Below are 21,209 nucleotides of genomic sequence, written 5' to 3' on the forward strand. Positions count from 1 at the left end.
GCGGGAAGGACATTTTGTTGTGAAAACAGACTCTACCCCCTGTACTTCACGATAGAATAGTTATTAGATTTCATCTGTAAAAACAACACAAAAAAATATGTAAAATGGTAAAAATAAGGTTGATTTTTAGGTTGTCAAGAAAGTTCTTGCAGAATTTTTAATTTTGGTTTTAAATGATGTATTTTCAAATTAATTTTCGTTAAATTACTTTGACTTTATATGTCATTTTAAAGCCCGTTTTTCGCTCTATCTAATCGTGTTACTCTTTTTCTTTTTGAATTATTAGGCCATTTTTTCCAGAACGTTGAATATAATATGGACAAAAAGTAAATTCGCACAATTTTCTTGTTTCAGTTCAGGCTAGGCTGAAAAGCTGCTGAAACAGCTTGTGATATCAATGATGCATTTGGCCCAGGAACCACTAATGAACGTACAGCACAATGGTGGTTCAAGAAATTTCGTAGCGGTGACGAGAGTCTTGAAGATGATAAGCATAGTGGTTGGCCATCAGATGTTGACAATGATCAACTAAGAGCCTTAGTCGAAGCCAATCTATGCACAATTGTTCGAGAGCTTGCTTCTGAATTAGATGTAATGTATACAACAATTTCCAACCACTTGAAAGAGATTGGAAAAGCAAAAATACTTGAGAAATGGGTGCCACACAAATTGAACGACAACCAAAAAATAATGCCATTTTAAAGTGTTGTCTTCCCTTCTTTTATGTAACAAGAACAACCCGTTTCTCAACCAGATTGTGACTTGCGATGAAAAGTGGATTCTTTACGACAACCGGCGATGCTCAGCTCAGTGGTTGGATGCTGACGAAGCTCCACAGCACTTCCCAAAGCCAAAGTTGCACCAAAAGAAGGTTATGGTGATTGTTTGGTGGTCTGCAGCCAGTCTCATCCATCACAGCATTTTGGATCCAGGCGAAACCATTACAGCAGAGAAGTACTGTCAGCAATTGGATGAAATGCATAAGAAACTCTGACAACAACAGCCAGCATTGGTCAATAGAAAAGGATCAAGTCTTCTCCACAACAACACTCAGCTGCATGTCGCACAACTGACCCTGCAGAAGTTGAACGAATTGGGCTGTGAAACTCTGCCTCATCCGCTATACTCACCAGACCTCTCGCCTACCGACTACCACTTTTTCAAGCATCTCGACAACTTCCTGCATGAGAAATGCTTCAAAAACCAAGACGATGCAAAACACGCCTTCAACGACTTCATCGCCACCAGAATGCAGGATTTTTATGCTACTGGCATAAATAAACTTGTTTCGTGTTGGCAAAAGCGTGTTGAGTCTGATGGTGTTTATTTCGATTAATAAAGTTTTGTTTGAGCCAAGATATTAGCATCTGAATTTAAAGGTTAAAAACTGCAAGAACTTTCCTGACAACCTAATAAATGCAATATCATCAATAGGAGGTATAACAATAGTTAAAGATACCTGCAGAGGTACTTAACTGCTTAAGGCTTATTTCAACCAAACATTCATCAAAGAAAGAAACTTTACATAATGATTTAAAAAAAGAACTTAGAAGGGAATGAAAGCAAATTGATGCCTAGTTGTGTCTTAACTCTATGAGCAACAAAATCGAAGATGAATAGTGTGCATCACTATCTTCCAAAAATTTCTTGATAATGTTCAAGCATTGACAAAAATGTGTTCTGTCACAATTGATTGCTGCTGGTGCATGGAACAATAATAAATTGAATGCCAGGCTCAAATAGAGATGTTAGATGTCTTCTTGGACTAAATCTTGGACAATTTATGGAATCATATACAGATGGTTTATTAAAATCACTGTAGATTTCTAAAATACCAACAGGGAAGCACAGGGTGTCTGAAATCAGGAAACAAATATTGCAAGATATGGAAAATGAAAATTCATTTGATACACTCTTGGATGATATTGTGCAGAAAGCAGGGTGATGCCATTTCCTATGAAAACCTGTATTGCCACAACAGTAAAAGACCTCTAGAAAAATTTTAATGGGAATTGTGGGCATGGCTTGAGCGAGATGAATGAGAGAGTCAATGAGAGAGAGAGAAAAAAGCAGGAGAGAAAGATATGCAAAAACTTCCTCTACTAACATACATTTTTATCAGGTGAGATATAAGATATACTTTTCTACCCTAGGCACAAGGCCCAACAATTTTGGGGAGGAGGCCAGTTGATTAGATCGTCCCCAGTGCACAACTGGTACTTAATTTATCGACCCTGAAAGGATGAAAGGCAAAGTCAACCTTGATGGAATTTGAACTCAGAACGTAAAGACAGACGAAATACCGCTAAGCATTTCACCCGGTGTGCTAATGTTTCTGCCAGCTCACTGCCTTGGGTGAGATACAAGATATAGACAAGGCTAGAAATGTGGGTCATGAAAGTAGTCTACAAAGAAAATGTGTAATTCAAAATGAATCTTATTAAGTAAATATATGTCATTGGCATCAGATATGAAATATTCTTTTGAAGAGACCATATAAATATGATATAGATATTTAATGTTGAAAGTGCTTTATGACATCAAGATATTTAAACCAGAGTTTAAATTTAATTGCAGGAGAAAATAAAAGCAGATTATATAGAAATATCAAAATATCTGAAAAGTTCACTTCAAGCACATATAAGTTAGGAATATTTTATGATCAAATTACCTTTCTCCATAACAATAACTTATAAAATTTTCTAGCAACAGGTATATAACTTATTGCTAGCATGCAGTTAAGATGGTCAGAACATCCATGATTCTAAATTTACATGTTCAAATTTAAAATAATATTGAAGGACTAACACCAAAAACATGGAAAGAAAAATTCATGATGTACATAACCATCATCATCATCATCATCGTTTAACGTCCGCTTTCCATGCTAGCATGGGTTGGACGATTTGACTGAGGACTGGTGAAACCGGATGGCAACACCAGGCTCCAATCTAACTTGGCAGAGTTTCTACAGCTGGATGCCCTTCCTAACGCCAACCACTCAGAGAGTGTAGTGGGTGCTTTTACGTGTTACCCGCACGAAAACGGCCACGCTCGAAATGGTGTCTTTTATGTGCCACCCGCACAAGCCAGTCCAGGGGCACTGGCAACGATCTCACTCGAAAATCCTACGGGAGCCAGTCAGGCGGTACTGGCAACGGCCACGCTCAAAATGGTGCATCTCATGTGCCACCCGCACAAGAGCCAGTCCAGGGGCACTGGCAACGATCTTACTTGGCTTGCTGGGTCTTCTCACGCACAGTACATTTCCAAAGGTCTCGGTCAGTAGTCATCACCTTGGTGAGGCCCAATGTATGAAGGTCTTGCCTCACCACCTCAGCCCAGGTCTTCCTGGGCCTACCTCTTCCACGGGTTCCCTCAGCTGTTAGGGTGAGGCACTTTTTCACGCAGCTATCCTCATCCATTCTCACCACATGTCCATACCAGCGCAATCGTCTCTCTTGCACACCACAACTGATGCTTCTAATGTTCAGCTTTTCTCTCAAGATACTTACACTCTGACGGGTATTCACATTGACATTACACATCCAACGGAGCATACTGGCTTCATTCCTTGCGAGCTTACGTATGTCCTCAGCAGTTACAGCCCATGATTGAAAAAAGAACTTAGAAGGGAATGAAAGCAGATTGTTGCCTAGTTGTGTCTTAACTTTATGAGCAACAAGGTCGAAGTTGAATAGTGTGCATCACTAGCTTCCAAAAATTTCTTGATAATATTCAAGCGTTGACAAAAATGTGTTCTGTCACAATTGATTGCTGCTGGTGCATGGAACAATAATAAATTGAAGCATCAGATGTAGTATGCAAGAGAGAATACTGCACTGGTATGATCATGTGATGCATATAGATGTGGAGAGTACCTGTGGAAAAAGTAGAACCAGGAAGACGTGGGATGAGGTGGTGAAGTATGATCTTCAGAAGTTGAATCACACAGAGGCAAATTTGAAGTGGTCAAGACTGTTGGCAATTTGCTGTGCTGAGAAGACATGTCAAGCTTAGTGAAATCATACTCTTGAACAATGCCAGTGACATGTAAAAGACACCTGTGTTGGTGAGGTATAAAAGGCACCTATGCTGGTGAAACATAAAAGCACCCCTGCTGGTGAAGCATAAAAGGCACCCCTGCCAGTGACATATTAAAGGCACCCATGCCAGTAACATGTTAAAGGCACCCAGTACACTCTGTGGAGTGGTTGGCATTAGGAAGAGCATCCAGCTGTAGAAGTTAAGCCAAAACAGACTGCAGTCTGGTGCAGTTCTCTGGTTTACCAGCTCCAGTCAAACAGTCTAATCCATGCCAACATGGAAAATGGATGCTAAATGATGATGATGATGCAGTAAGACCTAGATTTGAAACTGTATAGGTTTAGTAAATAGGATCATGTCATGTCAAATCAGGTGACTTGCCTTGAATACTAAGCAATTATTTTTCAGCAATATACCCCCATAATATCAAAAGTCGCAAATATTCCTGTGTAAATGGGGCTTATAAAAGCAGTAGTGTAGGCAAAAACACTAGAGGCACACACAGGTGGCATGGACAACAAGTCCTTAAGAAGACAGTTCTATTGGTTGCTGCTTGGCCTTGAGTTAAAGGATTTATCAGTATGTTCCTGCATCTCACAAGGAGCTGCTCATATCTACAATTAATTCAAGTATGAACTCCATACTCCATTCACTACAGGCAGATGACAATACAACCCTGGAAAGCATTCGTATAATTATGTAAACATTGTGATGTGCACATACATAAATAAATGCTTGTTAAACTCAATTCAGCACATAGTCTAAACATCAAACCAATTAATTCAAGACCCATCAAGCCAAACTGAAAATGGTTTTATAGTCTAAACTAATTATAATCCTGGAATATCATTATATAATTGGTTTCAAATTTAGGCACAGGGTGAACAATTTTAGATGAAGTTTAAGTGTGTTACATTAACCCTAGTATTCAACTGGAATTTATGTTATTGACCCCAAAGGGATGAAAGGTAAAGTTGACCTTGGCAGAATTTGAACTCAAAATGTGAAGATGGATGAAATGGCACTAAGCATTTTGCCTGGCAGGCTAATGATTCTTCCAGCTTGCTGCCTTATACCATTATATAATTAATAGTATACTATGTTAACATTTTAAATTTAAATCAATTACTTCCAAAATTATCAGTCACGAAATGTTGCAGATTACAGATGCAGAGAAATCATGAATTTTTCTTTCCATGTTTTTGGTGTTAGTCCTTCAATATTATCTTAAATTTGAACATGTAAATTTAGAAGCATGGATGTTTTGACCATCTTAACTGCATGCTAGCAATAAGTTATATACCTGTTGCTAGAAAATTTTAAAAGTTATTGTTATGGAGAAAGGTAATTTGATCATGAAACATTCCTAACTTGTATGTGCATGAAGTGAACTTTTTAGATATTTTGATATTTTTATAATCTGCTTTTATTTTCTCCTGTACTTAAATTTAAACTCTGGTTTAAATAGCTTGATTTCATAAAGCGCTTTCTACATTAAATGTTTATATTATTTTTATATGGTCTCTTCAAAAGAATATTTTATATTTAAAGTCTTTTCTAGTATTTATAGAATACATTTTCTAATACATTCTAATACATTTTCTAATACATTAGAATACATTTTCTAATACATTCTAATACATTAGAATACATTACATCTAGAATACATTTTCACCTTAGAAGGTTTTTTAAAGAATGTACTTTATAGACCATTTAATGTTAATTAGAAATGTGATTTTCTAAAACAACTTACCTACACTGAATTAATTGTTGACACTACTTATATGATATATATACATATATGATAAATGAGATACACACATACATACACATATTGTGAAAATGATGATGAGGACGATGGTGAATTTATTTGCACATTCAAATAATATTTTTCATTTCTTGAGTTCTTTTTTCAATAAAAGTTTTTAAATTTCTTATTCAGGAAACAAATTTTGATCTTAGCAAGTGTTTAAATTTTTTTAATATTCTTTATTATTTAATTTACCATTTCAGTTTCCAATCATTTGGAAAAGAAAAGAAACTACAAAAGGGAGCTAAGACAAAATGCAGTTGTGTTGTTGTTTTTCTTATTATTTATCAACCATAACATGTTTTTGTGCTTAGATAAACTATGTTACTTAAATAGACATTTTAATGAAAGTCTAATGATTAATGCTGAGATAAACTTGCAGAGAATCTAAAAGTTCATTCATAGAAGTAATTTTTGGTTATTTTCATGTGCTTGTCAAACTCTACTGTGAAAAAGGAAGGCAGTCCCCATAGACCTTTACAAGGCCTCCAACTATATGAGAAGGGGAGGAGGATGGGAGAGAAGAAGCTATTCTTAAACTGGAGACCTTGTCAGAATGTTTGCCACCAAGTTGGCTCCTTTGCTATAGACACCAGTTACCAGGTGATGGTATTAAACTGGGCAAGGCAAAGAATATGAGATGAAATATGAATATTAGATTTACAAAAATTATATAGAGACTGTGGAGTAAGAAATTTGCTTCCCAACAACATGGTTCTGAGGTTCAGTCCCAATGCATGGCACCTTACGCAAGTGTCTGCTATTGCAGCTCCTTGGCTAGCTGAAAGAGTTGTAAGTGGATATGTTAGATGGAAACTGAAAGAATCCTATTGTGTATCCATCTATCTATCTATCTATCTATCTATCTATCTATCTATCTATCTATCTATCTATCTATCTATCTATCTATCTATCTAGCTAGCTAGCTAGCTATCTATCTATCTGTGTGTGTGTGTTTGTTTCTTTATGTTTGTGCCTGTTCCCCACCACCACTGCAGTACAACTGATGTTGATTGTTTATGTCCCTGTAACTTGGCAGTTTGACCAAAAGTGACTGAGAAAATAAATACCAAGCTGTAAAAAAAAAAAAAAAGTATAAAGCTGATTTCCTCATTAAATCTTTCAAGGTGCTGCTCCAGCATGGCCACAGTCCAATGAATGAAACAAGTAAAAGATAGAAAGATAAATATTCAAACATTAAGGGCCAAAAAGGAAGAGCTAAAAATCAAATTGTCTCATAGGCCACTGCTGCCCAGAGTGCCAGAAGATTCTGTTTGAGGGGAAGAAAATCAGTGGTGTGTGTAATGGTTGCAATGGATGAATTTAGATTCTCAGTGCCTCAAAAGTAAACAATTCCAAAAACTTGGGAAAAGTGGAGGAAGTAAACAAAGATGATAAAGGTTTATCATATTGACAGTCTTTCTTTCTTCTTCTCTTTTTGCCTTTTTTTTTCTTTTTTCCTTCCACCCTCCCTTTAATCTTCTTTCCTTCCTTCCTTCCTTCCTTCCTTCCATCCTTCCTTCCTGCTTGCCTGCCTGCCTGCTTGCCTGCCTGCCTGCCTGCCTGCCTGCCTGCCTGCCGGCTTGCCTGTCTGCTTGCCTGTCTGCTTGCTTGCCTTTCTTTCTTTCTTTCTTTCTTTCTTTCTTTCTTTCTTTCTTTCTTTCTTTCTTTCTTTCTTTTCAGTGTCCTGTAAAGAATGCTTATGGAAACAGGATCTCACACTGATCTTGGCAAAATCTGCAAAAAGAATGAAGCTGAAATTGGAAGTCTGGAAGAAAAGCTAAATTGTGAAGATTACTGGAAATGAGGGGCTTAACATACCTTGGTCACTTTACACACCACTCTACTAAACTCTTTCTCATCTTCATTTTCTATTCTTTATTTTAATGGGATAATAAAAATAAAATGTATACACACTTATGCAGTACTAATACATTATATGGAGTAACTCTACATTAAGGAATGGAACATACAATTTCCTGTAATTCAGACCACTTTATGGTCCCAGCAGGCAAAATGGAAAAAGCGTTTCCTTAGAGGATGGTGAAGGAGATATGCTGGAATAGACACTCTGACTCACAGGGCTCACACTTGTGGATAATCATCTATGTATCGCTAACAGTGAGCAAGGATATAGTCCAGGAGCTGAGAACACTGGAGGTTTCCACTGTCACAGGCTCAGCCATAAACCTGTCAGAGAGTGACTGATACCTTGATAGTTTGCTTTCTTAGCCTGATGAACCAACATTCAGAGCAGCAGGAAATTTATATTAAATCATTGTCCTATTTTCATCAACAGAAATTGCTTTGGCAGAGTTTCCTATGAAAGAGTAATTTCAGAACTCACAAAAACGTATTGGAGATTATGAGGATGATGTGGATTGACTGAGACAGCTACCATCTATCAAGATGAAGCAATCATCATGTATGTATCCTTTTTCTTTCTTCTTTTTTTTCTTTTTGTGCTGGTTTCTGACAATGAAACAAAGTTTAATTGCAGGTTTTTAAGTAAGAAAATCAATATGTTACATGTTGGACATAATAAAAGACATGCATAACTTCACTGTTCCACTTACAGTTTGTATCTGCAAAGGTCCATGATTGCCAGTTTCTTTCCTTGCTTGAAAATCTTGGCTTTTCCAGGTAGTCACTTAAACATTTTTCTAACATAATGAAGTGCTCCAATGTTTATTGATATAAATGTGAATTTATAAAACAGGATTTAGGAGCAGGAGGTTTTGAAGTAGTTATCCTCAAATGTTCACCTTCTTGCTAATTTTTGAAGAGATGTTCACATTTGCAGAGCAGCTAAGCTCTATGACTATACATGTTTTTTTTTCTTTTTCTTTTCTGTTTCAAATGAATATATCAGGCTTATGTTTGCACTTGGGTAGAGGTTTTGATGAGAATGTTCCACCTATATTTCTCTGTGTTGGTTTGCATGTTTTTAATAACAGAGGTTTTGTCTATATTCATGTCAGGAAAGTTCTTTCTTATGGAATGTATTGCATATTGTTTTCACAGTAACATCATGTTGCAACAGGCGGTAGTAACTGTATGTTCAGGGGCATTGTTGATTACATGGAAATGTTTTCTGCAGAATAGTCACATAATCAACATTTACAGTTGCATCATGAGAGTTTAAGGGCTTTGTTATCTCTTTTATTCATTAGATATTTTACAGTTATTTCCTTTTCTTGAATTGCAAACGCATAACCCTTGAGATGTTACATGATGTATCTGTCACATGTCCAAGTGAGCCTACACTTCATGTGAATATTATCATTCTCCTCAAGTTCATGGGAAACATATTCATACATAACCTTTTTGAGGTATGCAGTGTGTTTCTCTTTCGTGTTTTTATTGAGCTAAGTTTGTCACCCACATCTAGGTTCACATAGGAAGGTATCAAAAAGTGAGTGCTTCTGCAGAAGTTAACTAATGTCTTCATCATCATCATCATCATCATCGTTTAACGTCCGCTTTCCATGCTAGCATGGGTTGGACGATTTGACTGAGGACTGGTGAAACCGGATGGCAACACCAGGCTCCAGTCTGATTTGGCAGAGTTTCTACAGCTGGATGCCCTTCCTAACGCCAACCACTCAGAGAGTGTAGTGGGTGCTTTTACGTGTCACCCGCACGAAAACGGCCACGCTCGAAATGGTGTCTTTTATGTGCCACCCGCACAAGCCAGTCCAGGGGCACTGGCAACGATCTCGCTCGAAAATCCTACAGGAGCCAGTCAGGCGGTACTGGCAACGGCCACGCTCAAAATGGTGCATCTCATGTGCCACCCGCACAAGAACCAGTCCAGGGGCACTGGCAACGATCTTACTTGGCTTGCCGGGTCTTCTCACGCACAGCCCATTTCCAAAGGTCTCGGTCCGTAGTCATCGCCTCGGTGAGGCCCAATGTACGAAGGTCTTGCCTCACCACCTCAGCCCAGGTCTTCCTGGGCCTACCTCTTCCACGGGTTCCCTCAACTGTTAGGGTGTGGCACTTTTTCACGCAGCTATCCTCCTCCATTCTCACCACATGTCCATACCAGCGCAATCGTCTCTCTTGCACGCCACAACTGATGCTTCTAATGTTCAGCTTTTCTCTCAAGATACTTACACTCTGACGGGTATTCACATTGACATTACACATCCAACGGAGCATACTGGCTTCATTCCTTGCGAGCTTACGTATGTCCTCAGCAGTTACAGCCCATGTTTCACTGCCATGTAGCATGGTTGTTCGTACGCATGCGTCATACAGTCTGCCTTTTACTCTGAGTGAGAGTCCCTTTGTCGCCAGCAGGGGTAAGAGCTCTCTAAACTTTGCCCAGGCTATTCTTATTCTAGCAGCTACACTTTCAGCGCACCCACCCCCACTACTAACTTGGTCGCCCAGATAGCGGAAGCTATCGACTACCTCTAGTTTTTCACCCTGGAATGAGATAGAAGTTGTTTCCTGTTTGTTTGCAGTCTTTATTGCACCTGAACATCTGCCACAAACAAAAACTAACTTGCTAGTTAACCTGCCTTTGATGTTGCTGCACCTCTTATGTGTCCATAGCTTGCACCGGGTACATCTTATAGAGTTACTACCTACTCCTTTTCTACATACTGAGCAGGGCCATCTACCTGAAGGGGTTTGTGTTTTATCTACCTTCCTACTTATTAGGATTTTGGTTTTAGCTAGGTTGACTCTAAGGCCCTTCAATTCTAGACCTTGCTTCCACACCTGAAACTTCTCCTCTAGTTCTGATAGTGACTCCGCAATTAGGGCAAGGTCATCAGCATAGAGGAGCTCCCAGGGGCAACCTGTCTTGAACTCCTCTGTGATTGCCTGGAGGACTATGGTAAATAATAGGGGGCTGAGGACGGAACCTTGGTGGACCCCTACCTCTACCCGGAATTCATTGCTGTACTCATTTCCAACCCTCACCTTACTGGCCGCATCTCTGTACATGGCTCGCACAGCTCTCACTAGCCATTCTTCTATCCCAAGTTTCCTCATTGACCACCAGATAAGGGATCGGGGGACCCTGTCAAAGGCTTTCTCCATGTCAACGAAAGCCAGGTACAGAGGTTTATCCTTGGCTAGGTATTTCTCTTGCAACTGTCTCACTAGAAATAAGGCATCAGTAGTGCTTTTACCTGGCACGAACCCAAACTGCATCTCATCTAAATTGATTCGCTCCCTAATTAGTTGGGCTATGACCCTCTCTGTAACTTTCATAACCTGATCTAACAGCTTGATGCCTCTGTAATTATTTGTATCTAAAGCGTCCCCTTTACCTTTGTAGCAGTTGACTATGATGCTGCTACACCAGTCATAGGGTATGACTCCTTCGTGTATCACCTGGTTCGTAATACGGGTGACTAGGCTATAGCCAACACTGCCAGATATTTTGAGCATCTCTGCAGTGATTCCTGATGGGCCGGGGGCTTTCCCGGTCTTCATACTCTTAATTGCTTTATCTACCCTGGTACTATCAACTCGGATAGCTGGTCCCTCTATTGGGTCGACATAAGGCAGGCTCTCTTTCTCCCATTCATTCTCTTTATTAAGCAATCTATCGTAGTGGCATCTCCAGACCTCTTTCTTTGCATCCTCATTTAATGCAAGCGTACCATCATCCATGCGAACACATTTCTCTCCTACAACATCACTATTCTCTCTCCTACACTGTCTTGCAACCCGAAATACCTCGAGTCTTTGGTCCTCACGGCGCAGAACATTGGCAAATCTTTCCTTATCTGCTTCCCCTCTGGCTAAATAAACCTGTCGCCTAGCCTCCCTTCTGGCACATTGGTACAATTCCCTGCTACCACCGTTCTTCCAGTCCTTCCAAGCTTGTTTCTTTTGTCTAATAGCCCTGTCTACCTCCTTGTTCCACCACCACGTTACTCTGGGTTGGGAGGGGACCTTACACCACCCACAAATCTGGTCGGTGGCTTTCAACAGGTTGTCCCGCAGAAATCTCCAATTGTCTTCCACGTTGTATGATGCTATATCCCCTTCTATTTCGTTAAATGCTTCAAGTAACTTGTCTCTAAGTCTCTGTCCGTTTGCAGGGTCTTTAAGCTTCCACACCCTTCTTCTCCAAGCCTGTCTAATTCTGGGCACCCATTTTGCCTTGATCCCAAAGTCGCTAACTACTAATCTATGTTGTGGGGTACATTCTTCGCCAGGGTAGGTTTTGGCATTTATAAGCCGCCCTCTTTCCCTATTTCTGGCGAGGATGTAGTCGATTTGGCTAGAGTGTCTGCCGGAGCGGTAGGTGACTAGGTGACTGGCAGGTTTCCTGAAGTTGGTATTGCAGACTATAAGATTGGTTGCATCACAGAACTCCAGCAGTCTGGTTCCCTCCTCGTTGCGGGAACCGAAGCCATAGCCTCCATGTATGCCATGGAAGCCCCCAGCACGACGTCCGACATGACCGTTGAAGTCTCCAGCCACAAAGAGAAGGTCCCTGTCACTCGTCGACGAGGTAGTTTGCAAGAGGGTGTCATAGAATTGGTCTTTCAGACCATCTGGTAGCCCAGGTTGAGGTGCATAGGCTGAGATGACAGTAGCTAATCTATGATGAAGCACTAGTCTGATCTTAAGTACTCTGTCACTTACTCTAACGACCTCGATTACCTTATCCACCCATTTCTCCGCTAGAAGTATTCCTACGCCCCCGACCCCGTCAGTGTTCCCTGCCCAGAAAATCTTGTACCTGTGTTCTTTGCCTGTGAGGAACCTTGCAGAACCTCCTCTCCATCTTACTTCCTGGATGCAGCACATATCTACGCATCTCCGTTCAAGCATCTCAACAATTTCACCAGATCTACCTTTCAGCGTGCCGACGTTGAGAGTGCCAATCCTAACAGTATGGGTGTTGGGGGTGTGGGCCTGTAGCCTGGGAAGAGGAAAAGCAGTGTCGTGTACCTGAAAAGAAAACTTGCAATTGGAAGAATTCATAAGCAAAACATTACCTACAACCTGCAAACATTTCTCAACCTTAATGCGCTACCCAAAGGTAGGGGAGAGGATGGCCAAGGCCACTAGATGGGTTCCGGGAGACAGCCGAGGTTGACAGGATGACAAAGGGATGAACTTCCGGTGGAGGGGGCGGGATGACAGAGGAATGAACTTCCGGTGGAGGGGGTGGGATGACAGAGGAATGAACTTCCGGTGGAGGGGGTGGGATGACAGAGGAATGAACTTCCGGTGGAGGGGTGGGATGACAGAGGAATGAACTTCCGGTGGAGGGGTGGGATGACAGAGGAATGAACTTCCGGTGGAGGGGTGGGATGACAGAGGAATGAACTTCCGGTGGAGGGGGTGGGATGACAGAGGAATGAACTTCCGGTGGAGGGGGCGGGATGACAGAGAAATGAACTTCCGGTGGAGGGGGTGGGATGGCAGAGGAATGAACTTCCGGTGGAGGGGGTGCGATGACAGAGGAATGAACTTCCGGTGGAGGGGGTGGGATGACAGAGGAATGAACTTCCGGTGGAGGGGTGGGATGACAGGGGAATGAACTTCCGGTGGAGGGGGGTGGCAGAGGAATGAACTTCCGGTGGAGGGATGACAGAGGAATGAACTTCCGGTGGAGGGGGTGGGATGGCAGAGGAATGAACTTCCGGTGGAGGGGGTGGGATGACAGAGGAATGAAACTTCCGGTGGAGGGGGTGGGATGACAGAGGAATGACAGACGAATGAACTTCCGGTGGAGGGGGTGGGAGGGCGGGTTACCGCCAGCGAGTAGAGAGGGCTCTTAATTGTAGATTTTAAATATTTGAGAGACAACAATGCATAAATCGTAATTTTTTTAAAAGAGCAATGAATTCTGGGTGATTAGAATATAACGTAGCATGAATTTAGGAAGCTTAGAAAATGAATAAGCATGAATTTAAGACAACAACTGAATTCAATTGAATTTCATGGAGAGAAACAAGAAAGCGCAAGGTATTGAGATGTTTGAGGCCGTAAATAAATAAAAATCTCTATCTTATCTGCATCTTGGGTATTTCGTCGTAGTACGTCAGCTAGATAATTTAGAATGGGTTTCTCATTTATATATAGCCAGAACCTGAAGACCTTAAAGGAAAAACTACGAAGGGGGAGAGAGAGGATGGAGGGGTAGACAGAGGCATGGCGGGAGAAAAGATCATCATCATCATCATCATATATATATATAAAGAGAGAGAGAGAGAGAGAGAGGGAGAGGGGGGACCAGTCAAGCAGCACATCACGCTGTAATTCTTGGGCTGAGAAATCAACACTTAAAAGCCATAATTTTAAGGAGCGATAAGAATTTTTGAATAAAGGAAAATGGGTAGTGGTGGTGGGTAGGTACCGCCAGCGAGTAGAGAGGGCTCTTAATTGTAGATTTTAAATATTTGAGAGACAACAATGCATAAATCGTAATTTTTTTAAAAGAGCAATGAATTCTGGGTGATTAGAATATAACGTAGCATGAATTTAGGAAGCTTAGAAAATGAATAAGCATGAATTTAAGACAACAACTGAATTCAATTGAATTTCATGGAGAGAAACAAGAAAGCGCAAGGTATTGAGATGTTTGAGGCCGTAAATAAATAAAAATCTCTATCTTATCTGCATCTTGGGTATTTCGTCGTAGTACGTCAGCTAGATAATTTAGAATGGGTTTCTCATTTATATATAGCCAGAACCTGAAGACCTTAAAGGAAAAACTACGAAGGGGGAGAGAGAGGATGGAGGGGTAGACAGAGGCATGGCGGGAGAAAAGATCATCATCATCATCATCATATATATATATAAAGAGAGAGAGAGAGAGAGAGAGGGAGAGGGGGGACCAGTCAAGCAGCACATCACGCTGTAATTCTTGGGCTGAGAAATCAACACTTAAAAGCCATAATTTTAAGGAGCGATAAGAATTTTTGAATAAAGGAAAATGGGTAGTGGTGGTGGGTAGGTACCGCCAGCGAGTAGAGAGGGCTCTTAATTGTAGATTTTAAATATTTGAGAGACAACAATGCATAAATCGTAATTTTTTTAAAAGAGCAATGAATTCTGGGTGATTAGAATATAACGTAGCATGAATTTAGGAAGCTTAGAAAATGAATAAGCATGAATTTAAGACAACAACTGAATTCAATTGAATTTCATGGAGAGAAACAAGAAAGCGCAAGGTATTGAGATGTTTGAGGCCGTAAATAAATAAAAATCTCTATCTTATCTGCATCTTGGGTATTTCGTCGTAGTACGTCAGCTAGATAATTTAGAATGGGTTTCTCATTTATATATAGCCAGAACCTGAAGACCTTAAAGGAAAAACTACGAAGGGGGAGAGAGAGGATGGAGGGGTAGACAGAGGCATGGCGGGAGAAAAGATCATCATCATCATCATCATATATATATATAAAGAGAGAGAGAGAGAGAGAGAGGGAGAGGGGGGACCAGTCAAGCAGCACATCACGCTGTAATTCTTGGGCTGAGAAATCAACACTTAAAAGCCATAATTTTAAGGAGCGATAAGAATTTTTGAGTAAAGGAAAATGGGTAGTGGTGGTGGGTAGGTACCGCCAGCGAGTAGAGAGGGCTCTTAATTGTAGATTTTAAATATTTGAGAGACAACAATGCATAAATCGTAATTTTTTTAAAAGAGCAATGAATTCTGGGTGATTAGAATATAACGTAGCATGAATTTAGGAAGCTTAGAAAATGAATAAGCATGAATTTAAGACAACAACTGAATTCAATTGAATTTCATGGAGAGAAACAAGAAAGCGCAAGGTATTGAGATGTTTGAGGCCGTAAATAAATAAAAATCTCTATCTTATCTGCATCTTGGGTATTTCGTCGTAGTACGTCAGCTAGATAATTTAGAATGGGTTTCTCATTTATATATAGCCAGAACCTGAAGACCTTAAAGGAAAAACTACGAAGGGGGAGAGAGAGGATGGAGGGGTAGACAGAGGCATGGCGGGAGAAAAGATCATCATCATCATCATCATATATATATATAAAGAGAGAGAGAGAGAGAGAGAGGGAGAGGGGGGACCAGTCAAGCAGCACATCACGCTGTAATTCTTGGGCTGAGAAATCAACACTTAAAAGCCATAATTTTAAGGAGCGATAAGAATTTTTGAATAAAGGAAAATGGGTAGTGGTGGTGGGTAGGTACCGCCAGCGAGTAGAGAGGGCTCTTAATTGTAGATTTTAAATATTTGAGAGACAACAATGCATAAATCGTAATTTTTTTAAAAGAGCAATGAATTCTGGGTGATTAGAATATAACGTAGCATGAATTTAGGAAGCTTAGAAAATGAATAAGCATGAATTTAAGACAACAACTGAATTCAATTGAATTTCATGGAGAGAAACAAGAAAGCGCAAGGTATTGAGATGTTTGAGGCCGTAAATAAATAAAAATCTCTATCTTATCTGCATCTTGGGTATTTCGTCGTAGTACGTCAGCTAGATAATTTAGAATGGGTTTCTCATTTATATATAGCCAGAACCTGAAGACCTTAAAGGAAAAACTACGAAGGGGGAGAGAGAGGATGGAGGGGTAGACAGAGGCATGGCGGGAGAAAAGATCATCATCATCATCATCATATATATATATAAAGAGAGAGAGAGAGAGAGAGAGGGAGAGGGGGGACCAGTCAAGCAGCACATCACGCTGTAATTCTTGGGCTGAGAAATCAACACTTAAAAGCCATAATTTTAAGGAGCGATAAGAATTTTTGAATAAAGGAAAATGGGTAGTGGTGGTGGGTAGGTACCGCCAGCGAGTAGAGAGGGCTCTTAATTGTAGATTTTAAATATTTGAGAGACAACAATGCATAAATCGTAATTTTTTTAAAAGAGCAATGAATTCTGGGTGATTAGAATATAACGTAGCATGAATTTAGGAAGCTTAGAAAATGAATAAGCATGAATTTAAGACAACAACTGAATTCAATTGAATTTCATGGAGAGAAACAAGAAAGCGCAAGGTATTGAGATGTTTGAGGCCGTAAATAAATAAAAATCTCTATCTTATCTGCATCTTGGGTATTTCGTCGTAGTACGTCAGCTAGATAATTTAGAATGGGTTTCTCATTTATATATAGCCAGAACCTGAAGACCTTAAAGGAAAAACTACGAAGGGGGAGAGAGAGGATGGAGGGGTAGACAGAGGCATGGCGGGAGAAAAGATCATCATCATCATCATCATATATATATATAAAGAGAGAGAGAGAGAGAGAGAGGGAGAGGGGGGACCAGTCAAGCAGCACATCACGCTGTAATTCTTGGGCTGAGAAATCAACACTTAAAAGCCATAATTTTAAGGAGCGATAAGAATTTTTGAATAAAGGAAAATGGGTAGTGGTGGTGGGTAGGTACCGCCAGCGAGTAGAGAGGGCTCTTAATTGTAGATTTTAAATATTTGAGAGACAACAATGCATAAATCGTAATTTTTTTAAAAGAGCAATGAATTCTGGGTGATTAGAATATAACGTAGCATGAATTTAGGAAGCTTAGAAAATGAATAAGCATGAATTTAAGACAACAACTGAATTCAATTGAATTTCATGGAGAGAAACAAGAAAGCGCAAGGTATTGAGATGTTTGAGGCCGTAAATAAATAAAAATCTCTATCTTATCTGCATCTTGGGTATTTCGTCGTAGTACGTCAGCTAGATAATTTAGAATGGGTTTCTCATTTATATATAGCCAGAACCTGAAGACCTTAAAGGAAAAACTACGAAGGGGGAGAGAGAGGATGGAGGGGTAGACAGAGGCATGGCGGGAGAAAAGATCATCATCATCATCATCATATATATATATAAAGAGAGAGAGAGAGAGAGAGAGGGAGAGGGGGGACCAGTCAAGCAGCACATCACGCTGTAATTCTTGGGCTGAGAAATCAACACTTAAAAGCCATAATTTTAAGGAGCGATAAGAATTTTTGAATAAAGGAAAATGGGTAGTGGTGGTGGGTAGGTACCGCCAGCGAGTAGAGAGGGCTCTTAATTGTAGATTTTAAATATTTGAGAGACAACAATGCATAAATCGTAATTTTTTAAAAGAGCAATGAATTCTGGGTGATTAGAATATAACGTAGCATGAATTTAGGAAGCTTAGAAAATGAATAAGCATGAATTTAAGACAACAACTGAATTCAATTGAATTTCATGGAGAGAAACAAGAAAGCGCAAGGTATTGAGATGTTTGAGGCCGTAAATAAATAAAAATCTCTATCTTATCTGCATCTTGGGTATTTCGTCGTAGTACGTCAGCTAGATAATTTAGAATGGGTTTCTCATTTATATATAGCCAGAACCTGAAGACCTTAAAGGAGGATGTTATTCACTTCACTTTTGAGAATTTGTTTGATGTATTTATTTTTGCTTCTGTTGTTTAGCAGATGCTGTCTGGGTGATACCATGTGATATTCAAAAGCTATCTGTGTTGATCTTAAGTCTCTTTGTCCTTCTTTTCTTCAGAGATAGAGTATGTCAGTATCATTGCTTCTGTGGAGGCTTGCAGCTAATGTCTGAATGTTATTTAGTTTATTTCTACGATTTCTTGCTTATGGAGAAAGCCAGTTTCAAACCTAGATTCAAGGCTCCTTGATTGGAATTTCAACATCAACAAAGTATTTGCACATGTACATGTGTATATGTGCAAGTATTTGAAGTTAGCACATGTGCAAATCTGCATGTTTTGTTTTATGTATGTATACTCATACATATAGTTGCATGTATAGACATGTGCTTATATGCTAAAATTTTGGAAAGTCTTACATATTTTGATAGTTCCATTGATGGCTAATATCTTCCAATTAGCTTCCTTGGTTTTGAGAACCCTAATTTCCCAAGATTGATACTGAGATAGGTGGTTATATATCTTAGCATTCCAATAATTTGTGGTATAAATCTGAACTTGTAATCTTGGTAGAGTAGCCATAAATTTCTCAACAACTCAGCATAGGCATTTTCTTTTTTGCTGTTCATTTGTTTTATGGGCAACTGTTTTCCACTACAGGACCTAGTTTCTCTTCTCAGTCTCAAATCACAACAATGTCTGTTCAAATGTGATTGCATTTTATTGAGGTTTTCGCAGGAACATTCCACCAGTACTCTTTCAGATCATGATTGGTTATGATGATGATGATGATCATCATCATCATTTAACATCTGCTTTCCATGCTAGCATGGGTTGGACGATTTGACTGGGGACTGGCGAACCAGATGGCTACATCAGACTCCAATCTGATCTGGCAGAGTTTCTGCAGCTGGATGCCCTTCCTAATGCCAACCTCTCCACGAGTGTAGTGGGTGCTTTTTACGTGCCACCGGCACGAGGGCCAGTCCAGCAGTACTGGTGTATGTATGTATGTATGTATGTATGATTTTTCTTGTATTTAAGTACTTCTTGAGAGAGTTCAAGTTGGTTGCTAACAAAGCAACAAGACTTTTTGAGTTAATAGAGTTCCCAGTGTTTGTAAATATGTGGTTGAGTTGATTGTTGGTTGAACTGTTGATGCATATACCCAAGTGTGTGTATCCATTCACAGAAGAATCTCACATGGATAATTTTTAGAATGTTTTAGAAATCTTCACTTTACCACTCAGAGATTGGATTTGGAGAATCCATGTCAGTTTCTTTTGCTCTTTTTGAAACTGAGTATTTCAAGACTTTTGTGCAAATTTGTTGGTACATAACCTAATTCACCTATTATGATAGGTACAAACGAGAATTCCTAGTCAGGCTAAAAGAGCTGTAAGTTCCATATCAATTTGCCATAGATGCTCTCTTTTTCCTAGTCTTTTGATTGTACATTCACATCTGCTGGGTAGCTTACTTCCTCAACAGTGCATGACTTTTGTTTCATGTCCAACAGAACAATATCAGGTGGAGGTTTGGTGGTGTCTTTGTCCCACTTGCTAATCAGGTATTTAGCAGCTGTCTCCTGTTTGTGGATAGCAAAGGCATATCCTTCTAGATGAGATGTAATGTATCTATTGCAGGCCAAGGAGAGGCTACTCTTCCTGTCAATACTGCTGTTGCCTTCTATCTTACATTGCTTTTTGTTGGTGTGATGCCTGCTTCTTCTCTAAACTTCTGCTTAAGTAGGCCAGTCCAGCCTCCTATGTATGTATGTATGTATGTATGTATGTATGTATGTATGTATGTATGTACGTACGTATGTATGTACGTATGTATGTATGTATGTATGTATGTATGTATGTCATTATTCAATTTATTTCAAGATTTCTTGTCAATAGGCTCCTTCATTGGAATTTCAACATCAACAGGGTATTTTTGTTTGTATGTATGTATGTATGTATGTATATATGTAACGTATGTATATATATTTGTATGTATGCAGGGGTACCTTGTTTTTATTCTCCCTATTCAAATTAATTGGTAAGGGACATAACTCTCTACAGTTACCTCACCACTACTACCACCACCATCAACAATACCACTATCACCACCACTAGCGTTAATCCTGTAATATAACATCAATATTTCCGCTCTTATGTATCCATTTCCCAGATAATACGTCAAACATATTTGTCACTCACTGATATTTTTATCTCCCCCCTTTACTCATTCTAGTCTTTCTTCATGAAACCTTATCTGTTGTCTGTAATATCTCCAAGGTAAACAAACTACCTGTTGCTATTTATTAACCCGTTATACCACACCAGGAAATCGGTGTCCTTAGTAACATAAGCAGAACATGCACATACACATGCTTAGACAAGTTGAAGAGAAGTTTTCTATGCGGTCGTTTGCTCCTGTGTTAGAAATAGCAGTTATACCTTCTTCACCTTACCGTCTTAAGAACATAAGGTATTATATATAATAGTACTTGAATCATCATATAGGAAAAGGGTTATACTTGGAAGGCTTTTAATTAATTAAAAAAACTCTGACAAAGGACTCGTTAACAACTTATGTACAAATTAACACACTGTCTGTTACCTACACACAACCACCTCTCTCTCTCTCTCTCTCTCTCTCTCTTCATACACACTCTCTTAGCTTCTGTTTCGATTACTGAAAGACATTTTAATTGCAAAGTTGTGTAAATTAAGAAACGCCGATAAAACGACTCCCTTTAATAATAATAATGGTCAAAGGTAAAAGACTCAGAATTCGTTTTGATAAATGAGCTTATATTTTTTCAAAGGTATGTTCATCTTTCAATAATATACTTTGAAATAACAAAATATTTCACTATTAAACCCCTTTCACTCTGAAGGTGTGGTTTGCCTCAGAAAAATAAGTGATTTTCGATAGTTTTGACGATTAGATTCGTTCAAAACACATTTTAAAAACTTATAGAATTCACCTTGACTGGTATAATATTAAAAATTTA

The 21,209-nt window shown here is 39.4% G+C and overlaps 1 protein-coding gene across 4 annotated transcripts in view; it reads left to right on the forward strand.

Moving 5' to 3' along the window:
* Window positions 1-20,349: 20,349 nt before the first annotated feature.
* The window catches only part of LOC106874122 (tetratricopeptide repeat protein 23), a 185,094-nt gene continuing 184,234 nt past the window's right edge, over window positions 20,350-21,209 (forward strand). The window contains exon 1 of one of the 4 annotated variants that reach the window (XM_014921734.3): window positions 20,350-20,487. The gene's annotated coding sequence lies outside the window, so the exon portion shown is untranslated. Of the gene's footprint in view, window positions 21,021-21,209 lie in introns of all 4 variants that reach the window. The other 3 variants (XM_014921733.3, XM_014921732.3, XM_089357450.1) reach the window with 3 other exon arrangements.

This window comes from Octopus bimaculoides, chromosome 9 (genome assembly GCF_046866305.1).
Source record: "Octopus bimaculoides isolate indiv1 chromosome 9, ASM4686630v1, whole genome shotgun sequence".
In the NCBI taxonomy this organism is placed as follows: Eukaryota; Metazoa; Mollusca; class Cephalopoda; order Octopoda; family Octopodidae; genus Octopus; species Octopus bimaculoides.